Consider the following 12,260-nt stretch of genomic DNA (forward strand, 5'->3'; position numbering starts at 1 on the left):
ACTGCATGGCACATCTAGTGTAGTACCACATGCTGGGCACTCAAATGAATGACCATGTGAAACCCCAGAGTAAACACCACTCATTGTCAGCGGCTCCCTCATCTGGGAGATAGAGGAAGTCCTGAGTGTAGGTGGACAACCACTTTAACATCTTTTTACTCAGCTACTTATAATACTACAATTCTGAAGACGCCAGCTAAAAACATGCATGCCAGTGGGTCAATGAAGGTGAATAATTTCACACTTTTTTTTTCATATGCTGTTTACCTTGCATAGTCCTTTTGTATTCCCAAACCTATCTGTAAAGAAAAAAGATACTCCATAGTTGATTTATTACCGGTTGCTTACAAGTGGACTGCGTCGGATGCTCCGTACAGAGCCCCCATCATAGATTTCGTCATATTTGACTGGAATGGGTTTCATTGGGCGTCGGTGGTATCTGTCATATGTCAGATGGGTCAGTGCATTGTGGCTTCCAATATGAAAGAAAGCCACAACACAAATGTGAACATAGCATTCATTTACAGGGTACATCCATTGTATTAAAAATATTTTTAAAAAACAACAACATTTGGGTAGTTGCAAGATTTAAATGTCAGAAATTGGAATACGGTGTATTTCGAGTTATCTGTTCTACAATAATAATAATAATAATAATAATAATAATAAATGGTTAAAAAAAAAAAAACCTTACAAAGCTAAAAAGAGGTGTTTCTGTTTAGGGAACCAGGCCTCTGGGGGAAAGATTAGATTAATGGCATTGTATTTCTAGAGCATGAAAGAAGTAACAGGAGACTTATAGTTTGTCATAGCTGCTGTCATTCATATCTAAAAATATATACCACCTAATATGGAGTCCTCTGCGGCTTAATTTTTTCCATTGATAGTATGCGTGCATATAAAAAGAATGATTTTTCCTAAGCAACACCAATTCCGTAACATATCTGACATTTCACTGTGGAATAATGAATTCAGTCACTACCAGTTATTAAACTAGCATTGGCGTACTTCAGGGTGAAATGCCACAGCAGTGTTAAATATTGATTTCCAATGGCAGATAACTTGTTCTAGGTACCAAATATGTATTTCGAATATTTGTCATGGCAATGGGAATACGTGCTAAAGAAGAAACCATTAAATAGTGCATTATACTAAAGGCAAATATTGGGGTTTTGACTTATTTTAAATAAGTCCTCATGCACATGGCAGAGCCCTCATGTGCATGGATCTTATACGGTGGCACATGGAGTCTCTGCAGCGCCAATTACAGAGTCTAGGCCTTTCATGTGCCACCATTTGGTGCCCCTGTACGGCACTATATTACAGAGCTATTCTCTCGTAGAAGAAATGCTTCTAAGGGAGAACAGCAGCCTAATGCAGCATCTGATAGAAGGACGCTTTTGCTGTCTGATTGTGTACCTCCATATGAAATTGCACAAAGGTTCAGTAGGAACCCCTATACTTAATGGGTGCCATATTACGGCATCGTACAACTTGCAGGATGTACGTACTGTAGTTGTAATATAGAAGTGTGCATGAGGCCTTAGGCATATTGTTATTAATCACGGTTATTAAATATTATGTACCCTGTGCACTGTGTCACATTTAGTGGTTGTGATGCAGCACATTTGATTCAAGCCCCTTCCACATCACGTTCATAGACTTAGTTTAAGGTATATGTCGGTAAAGCTGCCAGCGTACATGCCAACATTTACATAGGGCTCCAGAGCCCGATGGAAGCCGAGAGTGTTTTTTTTAAGGTATGGAATAACAGAGTAGACTACGCTATTCCATTCCGTGGGGTCCCCCAAAAACTGTATACCACGCGGTATATGTTTTTTTAGCATTGGAACCTATGGGTGACGTTGGCCACTGTATGGCAGACATCACAGGCATACGTTTATGTGTGTTTTTCCTGGCTTCTGGTTTTTCCTACTAAAAAACCGATAGAATGCAAATGCATCCTATGGTATGAAAAAGTAATGCCGTATAACCTAAAAACTGTGCAGTTTTAACTGTTTTATTGTGGCCTTTGCAGTTAAAGGGGTTATACAGGTTTTGAAAATTGACGGTTTGTTCTTAGGACAGGCGATCAATATTCGATCGGTGGGAGTCTGACTCTAAGAAACCCCGCCGATCAGCTGTTTGAAGGGGCCGTGGGGCTCATTCGTACTTGCACATACCTTTACATTCTTAGCGGCTGCACAATGTATTTCAGCACTGTCTCATTCCCTTGAATAGGACAACACTGCAATACCTTGCACAGCTGCTGCAGAAGTAACGGCATTTGCAAGTACGAACAAAAATAAAAAAGAGTATGAGTGTCACGGCCCCTTCAAACAGCTGATCGACTAGGGTGCCGAGAGTCGGACCCCTACTGATCTAATATCGATCGCCTGTCCTAAGGAAGGACCATCAATTTTAAATATCTGGATAACTCCTTTAAAGACTCCTGTTACCAGACTGTGTCACATTACAAAATACCCGTTATAAATAATAAAAGTATGTATTGCATGTAACATTACCTAGCCATTAGAACTACATTTGGACGACCACTATACATTACATGAAAATAGTATGTGCCGTTTATGAATCTATCACTCTCATATCAATCCTCAATTATTTTCCCCATATAAGTGTGAAAGGATAATTAAAATGTATTTTTAGATTACATCTGAAGATATTTTACCAGTGTGTCTTGGGGAAAACTCAACACAGTTTTGGAGGCTAAATGAATAGATATTGCACTTTACTTGTGATTTGAACTTGTTAGGTCTAATTACACTTTGTAGCAAAGCCAACTTTGTATTCTTTACAATGTATTGGCTATAAACCGCACCAAGTGTAGTATATATATATATATATATATATATATATATACACATATATATATATATATATATATATATATATATATATATATATATATACACACTACCGCTCAAAAGTTTAGGGTCACTTAGAAATGTCCTTATTTTTTTAAAGAAAAGCACCGTTTTTTTCAATGAAGATAGCATTAAATTAATCAGAAATACCCTCTATACATTGTTAATGTGCTAAATGACTATTCTAGCTGCAAACGTCTGGTTTTTAATGCAATATCTACATAGGTGTATAGAGGCCCATTTCCAGCAACCATCACTCCAGTGTTCTAATGGTACATTGTGTTTGCTAACTGTGTTAGAAGGCTAATGGATGATTAGAAAACACTTGAAAACACTTGTGCAATTAAGTTAGCACCGCTGTAAACAGTTTTGCTGTTTAGAGGAGCTATAAAACTGACCTTCCTTTGAGCTAGTTGAGAATCTGGAGCATTACATTTGTGGGTTCGATTAAACTCTCAAAATGGCTAGAAAAAGAGAGCTTTCATGTGAAACTCGGCAGTCTATTCTTGTCCTTAGAAATGAAGGCTATTCCATGCGAGAAATTGCCAAGAAACTGAAGATTTCCTACAACGGTGTGTACTCCCTTCAGAGGACAGCACAAACAGGCTCTAACCAGAGTAGAAAGAGAAGTGGGAGGCCCCGCTGCACAACTGAGCAACAAGACAAGTACATTAGAGTCTCTAGTTTGAGAAATAGACGCCTCACAGGTCCTCAACTGGCAGCTTCATTAAATAGTACCCGCAAAACGCCAGTGTCAACGTCTACAGTGAAGAGGCGACTCCGGGATGCTGGCCTTCAGGGCAGAGTGGCAAAGAAAAAGCCAGATCTGAGACTGGCTAATAAAAGGAAAAGATTAATATGGGCAAAAGCACACAGACATTGGACAGAGGAAGATTGGAAAAAAGTGTTATGGACAGTTGAATCGAAGTTTGAGGTGTTTGGATCACACAGAAGAAAATTTGTGAGACGCAGAACAACTGAAAAGATGCTGGAAGAGTGCCTGACGCCATCTGTCAAGCATGGTTGAGGTAATGTGATGGTCTGGGGTTGCTTTGGTGCTGGTAAAGTGCGAGATTTGTACAAGGTAAAAGGGATTTTGAATAAGGAAGGCTATCACTCCATTTTGCAACACCATGCCATACCCTGTAGACAGCGCTTGATTGGAGCCAATTTCATCCTACAACAGGACAATGACCCAAAGCACACCTCCAAATTATGCAAGAACTATTTAGGGAAGAAGCAGGCAGCTGGTATTCTATCTGTAATGGAGTGGCCAGCGCAGTCACCAGATCTCAACCCCATAGAGCTGTTGTGGGAGCAGCTTGACTGTATGGTACGCAAGAAGTGCCCATCAAGCCAATCCAACTTGTGGGAGGGCCTTCTGGAAGCATGGGGGGAAATTTCTCCCGATTACCTCAGTAAATTAACAGCTAGAATGCCAAAGGTCTGCAATGCTGTAATTGCTGCAAATGGAGCATTCTTTGAGCAAAGCAAAGTTTGAAGGAGAAAATTATTATTTCAAATAAAAAAATCGTTATTTCTAACCTTGTCAATGTCTTGACTATATTTTCTAGTCATTTTGCAACTGATTTGATAAATATAAGTGTGAGTTTTCATGGAAAACACAAAATTGTCTGGGTGACCCCAAACTTTTGAACGGTAGTGTATATATATATATATATCTGCTTTCACACTACAACTATTTCAGTGCACTATTTTTGTATTTTTTATCAGAATGGATTGCATCGCTGTTCAACATATGTTTGCTTAATGCATCAAATAGAGCACTATGTGGTGCTATTCTTTTTTGTATACTCAATGTATATATTTTATAACATTTTTTGTGTTTATGTCAATGGATAATTGTGTGATGGATTTGATAATAGAAAACAATACTGATTCAACTATTCAATCTACTGTGATAAAATAAATTAAAAACAAATGTGCAGTAAATTAGCACTGGTGGGAGCAGAGTCTATTGTGTTACTATGTAACTGCTAAAGCTTTCAACATGTGTTCTTTGTGTACAGAGATACATGGGGCCTCATGAATCAATCCTGTTTCTTTTATTTAAAAACATATACAATAAGCCACCAGCCTTTGTTTCAATTTTTTTTTATAGCAAATGTGCCCCAGGTGCAGAATATATTAAATGTAAACAAATAGGGTCATGTATAGATCCGGAATATAATGCTCTAAATTAAAAATGTATTCATGTGAGTTTTGTCAATGGCAATGCAATTTTTTAACTTACTGACCTGTTACATTACGCACAACACATTTTAATGCACTGAATATTATTAAGTGTCTCTTCTCATATAATGTTCTAAGTAAGATTTATAGAAGGCATTTAAAAATTCAATAGAATGATACAGAAGTCAATAGAATGATACAGAAGTCAATAGAATGATACAGAAGTCAAAAGAATGATACAGAAGTCAATAGAATGATACAGAAGCCAATAGAATGATACAGAAGTCAATAGAATGATACAGAAGTCAATAGAATGATACAGAAATCAATAGAATGATAGAGAAGTCAATAGAATGCTACAGAAGTCAATAGAATGATACAGAAGTCAATAGAATGATACAGAAGTCAATAGAATGCTACAGAAGTCAATAGAATGCTACAGAAGTCAATAGAATGCTACAGAAGTCAATAGAATGCTACAGAAGTCAATAGAATGATACAGAAGTCAATAGAATGATACAGAAGCCAATAGAATGATACACAAGTCAATAGAATGCTACACAAGTCAATAGAATGCTACAGAAGTCAATAGAATGATACACAAGTCAAAAGAATGATACAGAAGTCAATAGAATGCTACAGAAGTCAATAGAATGCTACAGAAGTCAATAGAATGATACAGAAGTCAATAGAATGCTACAGAAGTCAATAGAATGCTACAGAAGTAAATAGAATGCTACAGAAGTCGATAGAATGATACAGAAGTCGATAGAATGATACAGAAGTCAATAGAATGCTACAGAAGTCAATAGAATGATACAGAAGTCAATAGAATGATACAGAAGCCAATAGAATGCTACAGAAGTCAATAGAATGATACACAAGTCAATAGAATGATACACAAGTCAATAGAATGATACACAAGTCAATAGAATGATACACAAGTCAATAGAATGACACACAAGTCAATAGAATGATACACAAGTACTGTATTGTCATTGTATTCAGTGGTCAGGTCATGTTAAGGTTGCATTTCCTCGTGTCTGGAGTCTTTGTGTGGCTTTGCCCAGTAGCAGTTGTGTCCCTGGAAAATGTATTCAAATTCTATCAACATATTATATTGAGATTCTCTAACCTTGCTGCAGTGGATAACAAGATGCCCTTTCCAGGCAACAAAGCATTACAATTTTTCTCCCATGTGATGTTCTAACATGGGCCAGTTACGGTTATCAGTCCGATAATTATGATCATTGTCCATTTATTTACCAGTCGAATAGCAATGTTCTCATGAGCTATTATTTTTGATATCAATGATAATACTGTTTTGGTGGTCAACACCACATTTCTTGTTACAGGAGTTAACCCTTTCCCGCCGCAGCCATTTTTCAGATTTTCACTGTCGTTTTTTTTTCACTCCACCTTCCAAAAGCCATAACTTTTTTTATTTTTAAAATCAATATTGCTGTATGAGGGCTTGTTTATCGCAGGAGAAATTGTAGATTTTTATGACATCATTTATCGTACCATAAAATGTAATGGGAAAATGGAAAAAAAATATTTGTGGGGTGGAATAAGAAAAAAACTGTGATTCCTCAATATTTTGGGGGGTTTTGTTTTTACAGCGTTCAACGTGTGGTAAAAAAACGGCATGTTATCTTTATTCTGCGGGTCAGTATAATTACGGTGATACCTCATTTATATTGTTTTTTATGTTTTACAACTTTTACAAGGAAAAAACTGATTCTTAAAAATAAAATTAGAGTTTTGTCACTATATTATGAGAGCCATAACTTAATTTTGGGGTACATGAGACATTTTGATCACTTTTTATTTAATTTAATTTTTTATGGGAGATGAAGTGACCAAAAACCAGCAATTCTAGCGGTTTTCTTTTTTTTTAGGGTGTTTGCTGTGCGGACTAAACAATGATATATTGTAATAGTTCAGACTTTTATGGCCGCATCGATACCAGTTATGTTAATTTAAAAAAATATTTACATTGTGCTTGAGGGAAAATGGGAAAAGTTTTTTGTTTTTTTAAACTTTTAATATTTTTTTTTGTTTATTAAAAAAACTTTGTTTTACTTTTTTTTTAACTTATCCCTCTAGGGGACTTGACCCATCGATCCAACTAATGTATTGTAGTATATCGTGATACAGACACCCTACCATGAAGACCTACCGGAGGCATGGCTTCATAGGAGAACAAAGATGGCAGTCCTAGGGGCCTTTATCAGGCTCCCAGGCTGCCATGCCAACCAATGGCACCCTGCAATTGCGTCGCTGGGGACCGTTGCAATGTCACAGGGGGCCGCCCCCTGTTTCTAGTAATTTAAATGCTGCAGTCGCTATTGACCATGGCATTTAACAGGTTGAACGAGAGGGAGCCCGCTCGCTACCCTGAAGTGATAGCTGTAACACACAGCCGACACGCTCGTTCTATGGAGCGGCCTCAGCCTGTGAGCCCGCTCCATAATACCCCAACCGACGTGCGCCGTATACATACGGCGGATTTCAGGAAGGGGTTAAAATTTAGTTTAATTTACCTACACAGAATTATAAAGAAGACTTGCTCATGGAGAGGGCCATCAACCTATAACCATTAGGGACATTTGCTGTAGAATACAATCATTTTTCATACTTTTTGTATTTCTTTGTAGACCGAAATGAAGACATAAAGAAGATTTCTGCTTTCAGAGAACTTGTCAAATGCCCTTTTAAGGTATATTCACTAAATTGTTGATGGGTGTTCAGGTTGGCAATTTGCCATTTGTTACACCCAAAGATCACTCACTAACTAATGACCAGTTGATTGATGTAACCAATAGTCCTCTATACTGTCCTATAGGTTATTAATGGATGGACTGTTTTGATTTGATTTTCTCTTGGAGTAGTGTACTCCAACCAGTGGCTTGCGTGCTACATGTTTCTCCGCTCCCTGCATATGGCTCCCCAGCTGTTGACTGCAGATACTATTGTGCCCTCGTGGCACCAGGGATGTCAGAGCATTACTTATCTTTGCTACTAATCAAAACCATTTCCCTGGCAGATACCCCTAGGGTAAGAGCCATATTATTCTGCCTTAGGGTCACTAGTTTAACATAAACATATCAGTTCACGATATATGATAATGTCCTTTGACCAGAAGACCATGATCTACAGTGCCCTGCGTAAATATTCACCCCCTTGGTGTTTTTATTGTTTTGTTGCATTGCAACCTGGAATTTACAAAGATTTTACATTTAATTTAGTGTATTGGACCTGACTAAATAGTTCACATTTTTACAGTGAAATGAAAAAAAGAAATATCTTGTTTAAAAAAACCAACAACCTGAAAAGTCGTGCTTGCATATGTACTCACTATAAAACCCCTAAATAAGTTCTGGTCAAACCAATTAACTTCAGAAGTCACATAATTAGCTAAATAAGGTCCCCTGTGTGCAATCAAGGTGTCACTTGACCTGTCACATGATCAGCATAAATACACCTGTTCTGAAAGGTAATGGAGTTTGAACACCACTAAGCAAGAAACATGAAGACCAAGGAGCTCTCCAAACAAGTCAGAGACAAAGTTGGGGAGAAGTATTGTTCAGGGATGAATTATAAAAAAATATCCTAAACCTTGAACATCCCATGAAGCACCATTAAATCCATTATAACAAAATGGAAAAAATATGGCACAACTTCAAACCTGACAACAGAAAGCTGCGAGCCAAAACTCACAGATCAGACAAGGAGGGCAAAAGCCAGAGATTCAACAAAGGCACCAACGACAATACTCCAAAGATCCACAGCAGAGATGGAAGTATCTGTCCATAGGACCACTATAAGCCGTACACTCTACAGTGTAGGACTTTATGGAAGAGTGGCCAGAAAAAAGTGATTTCTTAAAGAAAAATATAAGAAAACACATTTTGAGTTTGCCAAACAGCATGTGGGAGACTCCTTAAACACATGGAAGAAGGTTCTCTGGTAAGATGAGACTAAAATTTAAAATTTTGTCCATCATGGGAAGCCCTATGTGTGGTGCAAACCCAACACTTCCCATCACCCCAAGAACACCATTCCCATAGTGAAGCATGGTGGTGGCAGCATCAAGCTGTGGAGATGCTTGTCATCAGCAGGGACTGGAAAACTGGTCAGGATTGGAGGAAGATGAATTGCAGTAAATACGGGGAAATTCTTTTAGTCTGCCAGAGATTTGAGACTGGGTTTGGAGGTTCACCTTCCAGCAGGACATTGACCCTAAACATACTGCTAAATCTACACTGGAGAGGTTTAAGGGGAAACATTAAAATGTCTTGGAATGACCTAGTTAACGCTCAGACCTCAATCCATTTGAGAAGAATGGGCAAAAATTCCCAGTGTCTATATGTGCTAAGCTAATAGAGACCTTTCCCCGAGAGACTTGCATCTGTATTTGCAGCAAAATGTGGCTCCACAACGTATTGACTTTCAGGGGGTGAATACTTCTGCACATTACAGTTCTCTGTTTCTTGTCTTAATTATTGTTTGTGTCACAGGAAAAAATATTTTGCACCTTCAAAGTGGTAGGTATATTGCGTAAATCAATGGTACAAAACAAAAATCCATTTTGATTCCAGGTTGTAATGCAACATAACAGGAAAGAGGGAAGGGGGTGAATACTTTTGCAAATCACTGGATTGTATATGGGGAGCATTTTGCAGGTGGCATAGTGGTTGAGTTATATAGTTTCTCTAGATCTACAATGCCTGTAAATGCCTTAAGAGACACAAAGTGGATTTGCACTTTAACCTTGGGCTTACCTCAAATCCCACCTCAAGGTTCTAGTAACATTTGCTGTTTGCTTTATTGAGGAATCTGTAAAGTCATTGCTATGTCTTCAGAATATAATACAAAGCAACGTTCATTGCACAATGAGCAGGCATATAACATTTTCATAGCAGAAAATACAAATGGGCCATTTCCTACCTGGATTAATTTTCAGTAAATTATTTAATGGAGCTAATAAAAACAACTTTACATTTATGATGAATGGTTGATACTGTATTGTGCTATTCGGCTTCCTTCAATTACAACGTTTTCTAGAATCTACAATTTCATTTGTAATATTATAATTAGAAAATCTAATGGTGTTGATGTCTATAGTAGGCAACCAAAATGGAAGAAACTAATGGTCTTTACTTTCATTAAAACCTAATAGTCAAAAATTCAGACATTACTAAAGTCTGGAAAGTCACACCATGCTCCATCATGTATAGATCAAATGGGCAGGGGTTCTACTTAATGTATCTTGTTAACACTTTTCTCAATTGTCTGCACCAAATTTGCCCACATTTACTAATGCTGTTTAATAGTTAGATGGCGTAAGCTTAGACCAGACGGTCACCAAATGCGCCAAATTTATCACAGTAATAGAAACAAGACCCAAATAGTTGGTGGGCTAATTTACGATCAATAGGAATAACTGCCTGCCGGCAAAGGCCCTTTTTTTTTTTCCAACTACTAGTAGATAAAATATCAAATTTTTATTAGGCTATTAGAGCAAAAAACACACTACATAGAAATTAAAAGTTAGTGTTCACTGCTGATAGTAACCAGCATAATGCAATGTGTGCCAGTAACAAATCTAAAGTGCCAGCGGCTGCAGCACGCTGCACCCTAACCAGAGTCAGAGTCAGTATCAGTATCAAAGATCAGCAGCAACAAGTTAAAATTTCAAAGAAGCCCCCCCGACATGTTTCGCTGCAGATGCAGCGTCTTCAGGGGTATCGGGGCTAATGACAACGCGCCGCTAAATTCTCAGAGTTATATGCAGGAAGGATTGGCCACAGCTGTCACTTCATTAATGTAGTGGCCAATAGAAACTCACATAGAGGATCGAACCCCCACCGCTGTGATGGACAAGCGACGGGACAAACAGCGAACTCGACATGAACGGGCCAATAGGACACAGCGTGGTGGCGCATGCGCTGTAGACCGCCGTGCGGAGATAGAGTCTCACAGACAATAGCACAGCGGCGCATTCGCAATAGTTCACTTTAGGAAGATAGAATCATATAGTCAGGAAGGGACTCCCGCTGGAGCACATGCGTGAAAGCAACCATGTAAGTACCGAGGGAGACAAAACGAACTCCCAAGGCTATGTTGCAGGCAAGTATGATCGTCCATTTCAGTTGCTTCATATCGGGTTGCAAACTGTAAAATATATATAGGGATCGCTATGCGTATCATATTTATGCCAGAGTTGCCATGCCTCTGCCAAGTGACACACTGCAGAACAAAACGAGAACGCGGAGCTGTTGTCAAAATTGTAGTGCACTTATCAGTAAGCAAAACGTCATACAATAAGAAAGTGGGGATGATGGAATGAGGCAAATCAGTACCAATAGCTGCCTCTGTGACAGCATTGTCGCAATATCAAAGATCTAAAAGATAGCACAACTATCGTGGCCACCTACCATTTATCACAGTGTTGCATGCTGCATGATAATTTTGGCGCATCTTACATGACCTGTTAGACACTTTTCTCTTCCTTATACCACCATTGATTTGGCTTATTTTGCAACAGAATTTTGTGCCAGTTTTTTGGCGCATATTGCCACACTTTAACACATTTTAAACTATACCCCATTTCCGCTAAGCCAAGCACCTTTTAAAAAGTGTCTAGTGAGGTGCAAACATCAAAATTGACCCAAAATGTGCCACATTTTGGTGCATTTTTTGACACATTTTAAATTTAGACAATGTAGTAAAACTGCCCCATTGTGTGTAGTCATTTTTACAGTGTATGTAAAGCGCTATGAAAGTTGATGCCGCTATATAAATCTTACAAGAAGTGATATGAAGAATGAAGTGCCATAAAGTCTCTGCAAGTCACGCAGACTATGGTAATGTCTACACACATAACAGGAACAATTATTCTGATTTTTATTAATCTAGTAACTCCAACTTGTGGCTCTCCAGCTGTGGTGAAACTGCAACTCCCTGCATGCTTTGAGATTCAATGGCAGGAGGACCACAGGTTGGAGACCACGGATCTAGTCAGAGAAACGGCATGAAGACATTCAAGCTAACAAGTAATTCAAGATGACCAGTAGGATGTTTTATAGACTGGAGTGATTTCCCAGCATCAATTTAGAGGATAATGACAATGTACTTCTTAAATTCCTAGCTCTATAAGAATTGGCAAAACGTCCT

At 38.3% G+C, this 12,260-nt stretch overlaps 1 protein-coding gene across 18 annotated transcripts in view; it reads right to left on the bottom strand.

Annotated features, from left to right (window-relative positions):
• TENM3 (teneurin transmembrane protein 3) overlaps positions 1-12,260 on the bottom strand; it is a 1,030,160-nt gene that overhangs the window by 308,472 nt on the left and 709,428 nt on the right. The window lies entirely within an intron of this gene.

Source organism: Rhinoderma darwinii, chromosome 1 (genome assembly GCF_050947455.1).
Source record: "Rhinoderma darwinii isolate aRhiDar2 chromosome 1, aRhiDar2.hap1, whole genome shotgun sequence".
NCBI lineage: Eukaryota > Metazoa > Chordata > Amphibia > Anura > Rhinodermatidae > Rhinoderma > Rhinoderma darwinii.